The sequence below is a fragment of the Panthera uncia genome (genome assembly GCF_023721935.1).
Source record: "Panthera uncia isolate 11264 chromosome B2 unlocalized genomic scaffold, Puncia_PCG_1.0 HiC_scaffold_25, whole genome shotgun sequence".
Lineage (NCBI taxonomy): Eukaryota > Metazoa > Chordata > Mammalia > Carnivora > Felidae > Panthera > Panthera uncia.
Window position 1 is genome coordinate 11,927,253 of NW_026057581.1, and position 12,640 is coordinate 11,939,892.

The window sequence follows — 12,640 nt, forward strand, 5'->3', positions numbered from 1 at the left end:
ATTCACTCACCTACTCTGTCTCCCACTACACTCACTACTATTTCCAAATAAAAATACCCGCGACCCTCCCGCCCACCAATATGGTCGCTTTTAACTTGTAACTTTTTTTTTGTTTGTTTGGTTTTGATTTAGCTTTTAGTCCAGCGAGTGGGGGATAAGCAGTTACGTGATAATGTGTTCGCATCACTTGGATTAGTTCCTCTTCGTGTGTTTGTAACTGGATATACATTTACATCCACTGACTTAATTTTATCTGAGACTTTTAAAAAAATTTTTTTAATTAATTTATTTTGAGAGAGAGAGAACATGAGCAGGGAAGGGGCAGAGAGAGAGGGGGGGGACAGAGGATTCAAAGTGGGCTCAGCAGAGACCCCGATGCGGGGCTCAAACCCACGAATCACAAGACCGTGACCCGAGCTGAAGTTGGGTGTTCGATGGACTGAGCCACCCAGGCACCCCTATCTGAGACTTTTAAAGGAGACATTGAGAAAATTATTTTTGTTCAATAAGTGTGAGAAAATATTTAAATTTTCCTAAAAATCAAAGCCACAAAAGCAGGTGAGGTCACTGAAGTCTGTTACACATTCCTGTCCCTTTCACTCTATTTTCTCTTTTCTCTATGCATCACCATTTTTTATATATCCTTCATTTTTTCAGTATAAGCAATTATATTATTCAGGTAGGTTTTTATATTTTTTGCCTCAATGAACATATTTACAAATTCCTTAATATAATACCCTTAATCAACTACACTCTTTTTTTTAGGTATTACCTTTTGGTTCCCTGCTATGAGTGATATTGAAATTTCTAGTAGCCCTTTCTTTCCTCTTCCCTCCTCTTTCTGTGGTTTGATTTGAAGTACTGTGCTCTACTCCCACTTAGATCTGTGTCCGTGAGCTTGTTCTCTTTCACACGGTCCCCCATGTTTTTTTTTTTAAATCATTATACTGCCTACATGGTCAGAGTAGATAACCATACTCTATATTGTATATTGTTATATATATATAACAGTACTGTCCTCCTTGGTCATCTTTGAGAAATAGACCCATAGCTGATCATGTGTTTAATGCTCACCCATCCTTACATCCATGCCTTTCCAGCCACTCTGATTGTCTGCACCTTCTCCCTCATGGATAATTAAGGAAGGACTTTGGGAATAATAACTCCTCCCTGGGCCTTTACAGATTCATAACAGATTGCTGTCGACTTGAAGGTCATTTTGGCTGGGTGTAAAATCCTTGGCTAGGTTGCCTTTCCGGAGTGTCACTCTCTGAACTTCTACCGTAAAGCCTGACTCTTGAAAAGTCGGTTGACTCTAATTTTCTGTCTGTGACAAGTGAATGACTTGGTCATTTTGCCTCAATTATCGATTATCCAAAGGATTTTTTTTTTGGATCTTTTTTCTAGGTCAGTTTTTCCATGGTGTGTCCTCTAAATATATAGTTTCAAATCTTTTTCTACTTCTGGAAAGTCCTCTTGAGTTACAGTTTTAAGTATTTGTCTGTTTTATCACTTGGCTTTGCTTTTGAAGACTCTTACTGGAATGTTAGGTTTGATTTTCTTTGCCCGTCTTCTATTTCAGAGGCTTTGTCTTGAATCCTTTCTATCTTTTTCTTTGTTTCTTTTTGACGTCCCAAACTCTTTTTTCTTTCCAGGTGTTTCTTTTTAATTTTTTTCAAAGTTTATTTATTTTTTTGAGAGAGAGACAGCATGAGTGGGGGAGAGGCAGAGAGAGAGAGAGAGGGAGAGAGAGAGAGGATCCCAAGCAGGCTTCATGCTGTCAGCACAGAGCTTGATGTGGGGCTCAAACTCACGAACCCTGAGATCATGACCTGAGCCGAAATCAAGAGTCAGATATTTAACCGACTGAGCCACCCAGGAGCCCCTCTTTCCATGTTCTAATACTTCTTGGGCATTCTCTGTTGTGTGTGTTCCCTCTTATGTTTCTTCTTGTTTAGTCTTTATTTCTAAATTATTTTTTTTCTTTTACTTAAATACTTCCTTGGTTCTATTGCCCTTGTATCCAAATACTACTTTTCCCCAATCACTCCATTTCTGAGTTTTTGATTAGATTTGTGTTCCCTTGTTAACTTGTTTTGTTTTCTCAAGTTTCTTTTAGTTCTTTTGAAGTATTAATTTGAAGATTTCATCTGTTTGGGGGCATGTCTCTGTGGGAAGCAGGTTACTCTGATTTTTATTCCTTTTCTTCTTCTCATAATAACTGTGCATTGGATTTGACCACGATGCTATTTGGCGCTCATTCTTAAGTGAAATGAATGTCCCTGAATTTAGGGGCAAGGGATGGGCCAGAAAAGCTTTTCTAGCTACTCAGCTCTAGAGCTCCCTCTTCTGTTGTTCCCGTGAAATGACAAAATAAGGTTCATACATTCTTAGCGGTCTCCTTGGCTTCCCTCCACTTGTATCCTTTCATCTGTCCCCTCGCTTTTCTTTGACCTCGCTCAAGGTGGATTTTGCTCTCAAAAGTTTTTCCTCAACTCAGTAGTTGAGTCCTAGGAAGAAGCTTAGTTTTATTGATTTTTTTTTAAGTTTATTTATTTTGAGAGAGAGAGCATGAGCAGCGGAGGGGCAGAGAGAGAGGGAAAGAGAGAGAATCCCAAGCAGGTTCCGCACCACCAGCACAGAGCCCCATGCGGGGTTTGAACCCATGAACCGGCAGATCGTGACCTGAGCTAAAACCAGCGTCAGACGCTTACCTGACTGAGCCACCCAGGCGCCCCTTGATCTTAACAGATTATCAGCTCCATACCACTCAGACACTTTTAGACCCTCCTGTGGTCTCTTCCTTTCACCCCATGAACTGGATTCTGCGGGACTCCTGGCCAGTTTTGTTGCTGGGCCCCGAATAGCTCACCAAATTGCTTATCTTCCAGCGAGGATCTTTTGGAGATCTGGGGCTTCTTACCATAAAGCCTCCTCACTGCCTTTTCTCCAACTTTCTCCTACAGAGGTATCACTGACATTGTTACATATGTCATTTGTAAATTACCAAGGTCAGTAGCTCGTAAACCATTCAAAGATACAAGGTATGTCGGGGTTAAGGATGGGTTAGGATTGTGGACTCTCAGTAAATGGCAGCTCTGTGGTGGAAAAAAAAAAAAACCCATTGGATCTTTCTGGTACACATTCAACCGATCTGGGCAGGTAAGTCATTCTCTGCCCCTTTCTCTCCCCGATAACCCGACACCCGGGCAAGTTCCTACCTCCCCAAAGCGACTTGTTAAAACTTTGCAAATGTATTTGCCCAGTTGCCATTAACCATCACATTTTCCTTCTTGGCTTTTAATAGCTGGATAGGTTTACAGAAAAGAAAATGATACACTTTTTTCTATTTTGTGCTTTTCAAATTCTTTGAGGCCCTTCCTGGCGTGGAAGACAGGATCAGCAAAGTCCGTAGCGTCTGTTACATTTGGCACCTTTTGGCAAAGGGTCTGCTTCCTGTGAGTTTAAATTTAGATCCACTGAGAATCTGAGAAATTCGGTAATGAGAGGAGAACTTCGGATTTTCCTCTTGGGGAGGCTTTCTTTATTAAATTCCATGAATGATTCTGTTCAGCTTTATTCCCATCTTATGTGAGAGACTAGAATAGCAACTCGAATTGCTTCTTCCTCTCCCAGAGTTCTTTCTTCATTCGGCATTGACCGAGTGCCTCCCAGGTGCCAGGCTGGAGGGCATTCTCCACATACCCGCCAACCTCTTTTCTCCATCGTATTATTTTAAGAGTTTCTTGGTAGCCCGCTCACCTAACAAGGGCTGTTAATGAATTTGTCTGTTTCTTAAATATTTTTCTGGCATCCTCCTTGATGGGTTTTTAAGTGAAAATCATTCTGGCATAAAACAGACAATGCAAACAGTAGAGCGGACTAGTCATATAATTATATATGCTCGGAGTATGAGAGTCTACGGAGGGAAAATAACCTGGCATTCTTTAGTTCACTGCTAAAGATGACTAGGCTTCTCATTTAAAAAAAATTTTTTTTAATGTGTGTTTATTTTTGAGGGAGAGACAGAGAGACAGAAAGATAGAGCGTGAGTGGGGGAGGGGCAGAGTAAGGGAGACACAGAATCGGAAGCAGGTTCCAGGCTCTGAGCTGTCAGCACAGAGCCCCATGCGGGGCTCGAACTCACGGACCGTGAGATCATGACCTGAGCTGAAGTCAGACATTTAACCGACTGAGCCACCCTGGTGCCCCTGGGCTTCTCATTTTTAACTAAAATCGACTATTTCTAAGACAGAGAGATTGAACATCCTCTTTACCTTCCTCTTTATAACTCTGAAACCTGACCCAAGAGCTGGCATTTTCTGTGTTGTGTTCCGAATCAGAGCCCTGTAATGTGTCGCACTCGTAATATTTTAAATAGGGACAGGAAGGGAGGACAGATAAAGAAGAGCTGTTTAATTCAGCCAGAGGCTCTTCAACAGCATCCGTGGTTCTCTTTCTTGGCTCTGCAGATGGCAGGCGTTTCAGGCCCTCTAAGCACGACCTCTAAGGAGGCCTTGGCCACGGTCACCGCCTCTCCAGCTAGCACGCTGCCGTGCCATGAATGCGGATGTCAGCAGGGCCACAGTTAGTGTGGCATCCGCTCCTGGACAAGAAGGCCCTGTGGGCAATGCGTTTCTAGATGCAGGGAGCTCTTCTGAACCGTCTGCCGCTCAGCTTCCTCGGTCATGGCCAAATCCTACTCTGCCCGGAGCCAGCTCAGCCATTTAGGAAGCAGTGGACAGAAAGCACATCCGCACGTGCGCTGGAACAAAGAGGAATACCAATCCTTTATACGCTAATGAAATCATGTAAGGACAGGAAGAAAACACAAGGAGTTACGATTTTCTGTGTTTCTCGTTGGCAAACAGTACAGCAAAACTCTCCGGGAGTCTCGTCCGTTCTGTTAACTGTTTGGCGGAAGAGTAGCGAACGGGGTTATGAATTGTCCCTTTGCTCACCAGCCACCTCTGGCCTCTACTTCCTGTGGCCCAGCTGACTGGCAGTCTGCTCGACAGCTTAGTACACGGGGCATGTGACAAACGCGAGCGTCCCCTGAAGGAGACGGAAGTCTGCCACGCACCTGTGCCGTGCAGCCCTCACGTGTGTGACGTTTGCGTGTGCGGTTCGATGCACCTCGGCCGTGGCCAGAACCTTCCATGCAGCCCGTGCACCTGTTACCGAGCGGAACAGTGAGGGTAGCAGCAGGTGGATTCTCAACATTCGGCAGCCCCAGAGCTCAGTCCTCAGACCTCTTCGGCTTTCCCGTTGATCTCTTAAAACCGTGTCAAAGCTGACAGCTTCTCCAGCCTGCCCTCTCCTTTCGGTGTCAGACTCGGATATCCCCCCCACCCGGCAAGCACCCCCATTTGTATGCGCCCTTGCCCTTCTCCCTCACCGGCCGCTCCCACTCTTCCCACCTCAGGAAATGGCAGCCCCCTCCTTCCATTTGCTCTGGCCAAAGGCTCTGAGGCTGCCCTTGACTCCTCTGTCTCCTGCACAACCCACCCCCAGAGACCTTATTATGGCCGAAAGAGCGCATCATAGCCACCCCTGTCCCGGCCCCTGACTTCATTTCCTGCTCTCTCCCCCCCCCCCCCCCCCCCCCGCCAACTTAGCAAGCCCCAGCCCCAGCCACACCAGCCCTCACCTCGATGCTCCTTTCTTACCATGTCAGGCAGGGGCCTACCCCAGGACATTTGCGCCTTCAGTTCCTTCAACCTGAGATGCTCTTCCTTAAGACACCACATTGCTTTCTTCATTTTCTCGAGGCTTTTGCTCAAGTGTCACTGTCTCCATGGAGCCTCTTTTACTTTTTTAATTTTTTTATGTTTATTTATTTTAGAGAGAGAGAGAGAGATACAGAGCACAAGTGGGGGAGGGGCAGAGAGAGAGGGAGACACAGAATCCGAAGCAGGCTCCAGGCTCCGAGCTGCCAGCACAGAGCCCGACACGGGCTTGAACGCATGAACCATGAGATCATGGCCTGAGCTGAAGCTGGATGCTTAACCGACTAAGCCATCCAGGCGCCCTTCTATGAAGCGTCTCTTGACAGACTTTTGAAAATTGTGTTCTAGACCCCTGCCCTAGCTCCTTTTCCTTTTTCTCCTTAGCATGTACCACCATTTAACGGAAAGCATTTCATGGTGAAACTGTGTGTTTATTTCCGTGAGGGTGGGTAATTAGTTTTTGTCGTTGTTGATCATTCTGTCCCAGCGTTTAATGCAATGCCTGACACGTAGATCCTCAACAAATAAATTGGTTAAGAGAGCGTGGACGGCAATAAAAGACTAGCATTTATTGAACACCTACTACGCGTCAGGCACTGGGCGAAGTGATTTGTGTTTCTTAAGTCTCCCAACAGCCCCGTAGGTAGGTTATTTCTCTCCTTGTACAAACGAGAAAATGGAGCTCTAGAGAAATTCAGTATTTGCCTTCAATCTCATGGGTCAATGGGAGCAGCCAGACATGAGCCTGACCGTGCCCGTCTGCAGAGCCTCACCCTCTGCTGCCCCTGGTAAAAGACAACCCATACGTGCTCCGCTGGCCCCGGCCTGGCCCTTTCCCACTCCAGTCCACACTCCCATCTCCTGCTGAGGTCGTCTGTGATCTCCGCGTCCTTGGATGTGTTGTGTGCTCTTACCAGTCTCTTCTGACTTGATTTCTCAACCGCCTGGCCAGTGCTGCTCATTCCCTCCTTTCCACAACACCTTCCTCCCTTGGCGTCCTTCACGCCATTTCTCTTCTGATGTCCGTTCTCCCCCTTCTGGTCCGTTCTTCCGAATGCCGTTTTCAGCGTTCCCCCTCTGCATGCTGTCTACGTCCATGTGCCAGCGTTCCTCGCGGCCTCGGCCTTGGGCCACTTCTCTCCTCCGGTTCCGTTTTCACCCCCGACGATCTCATCCCAACGCCCAGCTCCATGATGGACGCAGACTCCTGCATCTATACCTTCAGGCCAGATTTCTCCACAACTTCGGGCCTCTCTACCCGGCGGCCCGCCTGGCAGCGAGCTCCATTTAGATATCACAAAGGCACCTTTGCTGGACATGTTCAGGGCCAAAGTTATAACCCTCTCCCTCCCACCAAATCTCATCTTGGTCCCGTTCTCCACCTCGGCCACGGGCATCATCTGTTTACCCAGGACAGACGCCCAAAAGCCATCCTTGAAGTGTTCTTCTCTATTTTCCTCTGCCTCTGCCACCAAGTCCTACTGGTCCCGTGTCTTAAATATCGTTTGGATCTACCTACTTCTCCCCATCCCCCCCGCTTCCATCTCCCTCTAGGGTAGCCCCCTTCGCCCACCTCCTTCCACCATGTCGAGCGACTCCCCATCACCCCGCACGTTTCTCTGAGAGCTGTTTTCACATATAAGCTTATCTATTTGTGCCATCATGTCGTATCTTTCCTGCCCGACCAGAATGGAAGCTCTACGAGTGTAGGACCCTGCCGGTTTTCTTCATTCAACCTGTACCCCCTGACAGCTTAGCGCTTGACATACAGGAGACAGTCCGCACGTATTTGATTTGTTGGATGAAAAAAGAAGGCTGAGAGGAAGTGAGAAGAATATTCAAAAGCAGATAGAAAACTGTGCTGTAGAGTATAGACCCGTAACAAATAGATTGTTATTTCTAGTGCTGAGTCATCAAAGGAAGGTTAAAATTTGTTCATTATTTTCCATTTTAAAAGGCAGGTATGTAGATATAAAACTAGGAAAGAAATCTTTGGGGTATCTGGGTGGCTCAGTGGGCTAAGCATCTGACTCTTGGTCTCGGCTCAGGTTGTGATCTCCCGGGGCATGAGTTGGAGCCGCGCATCGGGCCCTCATGAGGCCCTCCATGCGCTCACGGCATGGAGCCTGCTTGGGATTCTGTCTCTCCTTCTCTCTGCCCCTCCCCTGCTTGTGCTCCCTCTCTCTCTCTCTCTCTCAATAAATAAACTTTTTTAAAAAAAGATTAAAAAAAGAAATCTTAGAAAAATATCCGGTCAGTAAGCAAAGTTTTAAGAAGGCAAAGAAAGGGGCGCCCGGGTGGCTCAGTCGGTTAAGCACCAGACGTCGGCTCAGGTCACGATCTCACAGTTTGTGGGTTTGAGCCCCGCGTCAGGCTCTGTGCTGACAGCTCGGAGCCTGGAGCCTTCTGCTTTGGTTTCTGTGTCTCCCTCGCTCTCTGCTCCTCCCCCACTCACACTCTGTCTGTCTGTCTGTCTGTCTCTCTGTCTCAAAAATAAATATAAAAAAAAAAAAGGTGGAGAGATTAAGTTAATTTATGCCACTGCTTCATTTCCTGACAATGCAGACAAATGTTTACATCCAACTGTGAGTACAAATAGCACGTCCTCACTTATCCGTGCCAATAGAGGCTGAGGCAACACAGATAATTGAAATTACAGTGCATGAGGAAGGGGATTGATTGATTTGCATGCTTTTCCTTAATCATGGAGGAATTGCCAGAGAATCTAAAAAATGGGCAACAGGAAAAGGGAGAAACAGTAAGAATCTTGGATAATCCCCCACTGGATAATTCAGATTTAACTGGGTCTGTTTTGATGTGTGCACCTGTGTCTGAACACGGAAAAGGATGAACCCACAAAATATTATAAATGCCAGTTTTCAAAGGCTTTTGGAAAATGCAGCTCATAGCATAAGGTATCAAATTAATTTAGGGTCTCACTTGTTTCCATCGGATTTGGGCACATTGAATCCCGAGATAATAGTTTGGCGTCCGTGTTCGCGGCACTTCTCGCTTTTCAAAGATTCTCTGAGGTTAGAGGATGTGTGGTGACCCTCGTCTCCCAGATGAGGAAACAGGGGCACAGGGCCCATCTGTGGCTTGCCTGGGCTTTGGAAATAATTCCTCGGAGAGCCCTCAAGACCTACGTCCGCAGACTGCGGCCGCAGCATCCCTAGTTGTGCTTTTGTTTGAGAACTGTTCTTATTTTCGTTCTCTTTCATGCTGTTTAATCCAACCTGTTTCGTCCCGCTGCCCATCATGTCAGACCGAAGAAAGAACTTAAAACAGGATGGATTGTGTTTGACAGGAAGGAGCTGCACAGCTGAATTCCATCAAGCACAAATGTGCCCGTGGCCCCAAAGGCACTAAAACATGACAGCGGTGTTTTATGGCAGCCTCACCTGGGCTCCGTGTGGCAAGACGATGTTTCACCTGGAAAGACATCTCTCTTTGTTTGTAGCGGCAGGTCTCAGTTATTTACCGCCTCTAAGATCTCCTAAGACCACTTGGCTTTCCTTTTCTTCCTTAAAGGCCAGATATAAAGTTTAACTTGATATCATACAGCCGTTTCCCCCGCGGTCCACGCGGAACTTGGTTTATCCGCTAATTGTATTAACGTTGCCAGTGAAGAAGTGTTCCAAAGGTGTGGATCACCAATTACCTTCTGGCAGAGCCATTATGAACTAATGACCAGTAGTAGGTATGTGCTCAGCCTGCCCACATGGAATGCAAAAAAGAAAATAAGATTTTTTTGCCTCCCGTTTAGGTAATTATTTTTTCAGTCTTCATAGATGTTTCCAAGATCTCTCCAGACCTGCCTCTTTTCACCCAGCTCCCAAATCTGATGCACAAAGGAAAATAATTTGGGTCAAAACCCATCACGTGTTCGTTGTATTGACGCTGTAGAGGAAGTTAAACGCTGCACGGTGAAAGGCCTTCGCACATCTTTAGAGCAGAATATGATTGTTGCATGTTACTCTGAACCGAGAGGTGAGGATTTAGCTCTGTAGTGCCTCAGAAAATATCAAAAGAGTTTTAAAACATTAGTTTTGAGAGATTGGAATACACAGAAACTCAGAGTGTTTGAACGTCGGCCCAGACGTTGGCAGACTTCCATTCAGATTTCGTTGTGAGTAAAATGTGTACTCAGCAACTAGGTTCAAGCCCTTAGTAGTTTGTAAGCACATCTCTCTGCTTTTTCTAGATCGTTGCAGAAAAAAAAATAGGTTAAGCAAATTTTGTGGTGGAGCTTATGCGTGCACAGACATGTATAAAGCCTCTGCATCTTCCAAACTTGGAAAGCATATTTTAACAGCACAAGTATATCTATGCGTTTGATCTACATCAGAGCCTCTCACATGCTTTTTAATTATACCGTTTAAATGTTTTACCTATTAAATCTGTTTGGTCTTCAAGCTGTAAACATCACACACAGCTAATAAGCTTTAGGAAAGAAAAGGAAATTGACATTTAGTATAGAGGTTCTACAAAACCAATGAAAAACTATGCAAATGAGCTATAGAACAGACAGATTTGCATATCCTTGTTGGTTTCATGATGATATTCTCAGCATGAGCCTGGCAGACTTGCCTTTTTACCTCTTGGGATGATGCATGTTCTAGCGGTCGAACCCTGCAGGGTCAATTTAACAAGTGTAACATTGTGATTTTCCATGCGGTTTCTCAGAACCACTGAGCAAAATGCTGCGATAAATAGTGACAGAGGAAATCGATTTTTGAAGTAAATACTTTTGGAGGACGGGGGGTTGGGAGGGACATTCTACCTCTCTTTAATGTTGCCAAGGTAGGACAAGCAATTTTTGGTACTGGTGCTGTGGCATTTCAAAGTACACACACACACACACACACACACACACACACACACGTGTCACTCACTCGCTCACCAATTCTGCCACTCTCTTGTTACCATGATGCTCACCCCCAAAACTCCTGCTCAGAGACTGGATAGATTTTGCAAGCCTCCTTCGGCTGCATCAGGGTCTCATCAGAAAAGGAAGCTAAGGAAATCTGCCTTTGCCACCGTCCTGTTGGAATAATAAGTAGCCTGGTTAATAGCACAAAGTGCCAGACATTGATATATGGAAGCATACTTGCATAGTGGCTAAGAAGGATTTTGATATTGTCAGGACTGGGATTTGAACTCAGCTCTGGCACCCCTCCCTACCTTGGTTTCTCACCCATAAATGGGCATAATAAAGTGGTAAGGAGATTAAATGAGAGAGAGTATGCAATCTACTCCCAACTACCTCGCTTTTGGTAAACACCTAATAGATAGTACCATTATCTTGAAATGCTTTCAAAATTATCACCATGTTTTACCTTGTAAAGTGCAAATTTTTAAAAAAAAAATCGAAGTAGCTTTCTGAAGAAGAGAAAGGAAATGAAATTCACCCCTGAAATGTACTTGGAGAATTTTAGAGGGTCTTTTCCAAGTTGTTATAAAACACCTCTGAAGTAAATTTGCCCATTTCTGCCCACACCAATTCTATAACATTCCAGGGATAAAATCTGCACTTGGGTTTAAAAATAAAACGGGTAGAACAAACTGAATTAGAAGTCGTTGGCAGACATCCCCCCCAGCAGAATGTTCTCTCAATTGGTGGCATCGCAATAAAAGAGAAAATGTATATATTTTTTTAAATCTGCCCTCGCCACCCCCCCCCCATCCCTCCAGCCAGTTGGATTTCTCTCTTGTAAAAACCCCAGTATCCTTGGATTTCATCTCACCCCTCCCTCTGATATGTGCACCCCCCACCACTCCCACCCCCTGGAAATAAACCACATCCGCATAGACACATCCTCCTTCCCGAGAAATCGCCGGGCAGCATTGTCCTCTGATACCGTATATGTGCATACTGGACTGCACGGAGGGCCGTCACAGAAGCACGGGAGGCTCTGATGTGTTCAGTTGTGAAGACTGCCAAGAAAGAGAAAAATTCTCCCATGTATTCCCATCTCTCCCGCCTCTTTTTTCTTAGGTAAATATTCAGGCCCTTTTCAGAGAGGCTTTTGATAATGCGTTATCCCAGCAAATGCCACTAACCTGCATGTACATAGGACTCCCCAGTCCTGTAGGAATGGCTTCGTGAAGAGAGTCCGATAAGATGCAGTTGTAGGATTGGGTGGAGGAACCTGTCACCACACACACACACACACACACACACACCACAACACTCACATGCATGCGCGCACACACACACACACACACCCCAGCCACCCCCAACCCCTCATCCCCATAGAAATTATGTAAAAACTAGACGTTCTTCTCTCCCTCACACAGGCAATCTCATCTTTCCCAAAAATGGAAGGGGAAAACGCTTTCTTTGGCTGAGCCATATGCAAAAAATTATGGAACATCTGTGTAAGTAACAACATACAACAAGACAAATTATTGGTGGTAAAAGGCAAAACCCTTGTTTCAAAAACATGTCTGGAGATAGTGTGTATACAGAACCTTGCTTTGTGTTAATTACGCATAATAACTGTCAGCTTTGCAGACCATGGGCTGGGCTCTCAATAACTCAGGGTCTTTTCCTGTTTTGTTCTATCCTCCCTTCCTCCCTTCCTTCCTTCCTCCCTCCTTTCCTTCCTTCCTTCCTTCCTCCCTCCCTTCCTTCCTCCCTCCCTCCCTTCCTTCCTTCCTCCCTCCCCCCTTCCTTCCTCCCTCCCTCCCTCCCTCCTCTTCCTTCCTTCCTCCCTCCCTTCCTTCCTCCCTCCCTCCCTTCCTTCCTCCCTCCCCCCTTCCTTCCTCCCTCCCTCCCTCCCTCATCCTCCTTCCTTCCTCCCTCCCTCCCTTCCTCCCTCCCCCTTCCTTCCTCCCTCCCCCTTCTTTCCTTCCTTCCTTCCTCCTCCTTCCTTCCTTCCTTCCTTCCTTCCTTCCTTCCTTTCTCC

At 45.9% G+C, this 12,640-nt stretch overlaps 1 protein-coding gene across 3 annotated transcripts in view; it reads left to right on the forward strand.

Moving 5' to 3' along the window:
• The window catches only part of ATXN1 (ataxin 1), a 253,090-nt gene that overhangs the window by 126,638 nt on the left and 113,812 nt on the right, over positions 1 to 12,640 (forward strand). The window contains exon 3 of one of the 3 annotated variants that reach the window (XM_049654861.1): positions 12,030 to 12,110. The exons of the other annotated variants lie outside the window; for them this stretch is intronic. The gene's annotated coding sequence lies outside the window, so the exon portion shown is untranslated. The remainder of the gene's footprint in view (positions 1 to 12,029; positions 12,111 to 12,640) is intronic. 3 annotated transcript variants of the gene reach the window in all.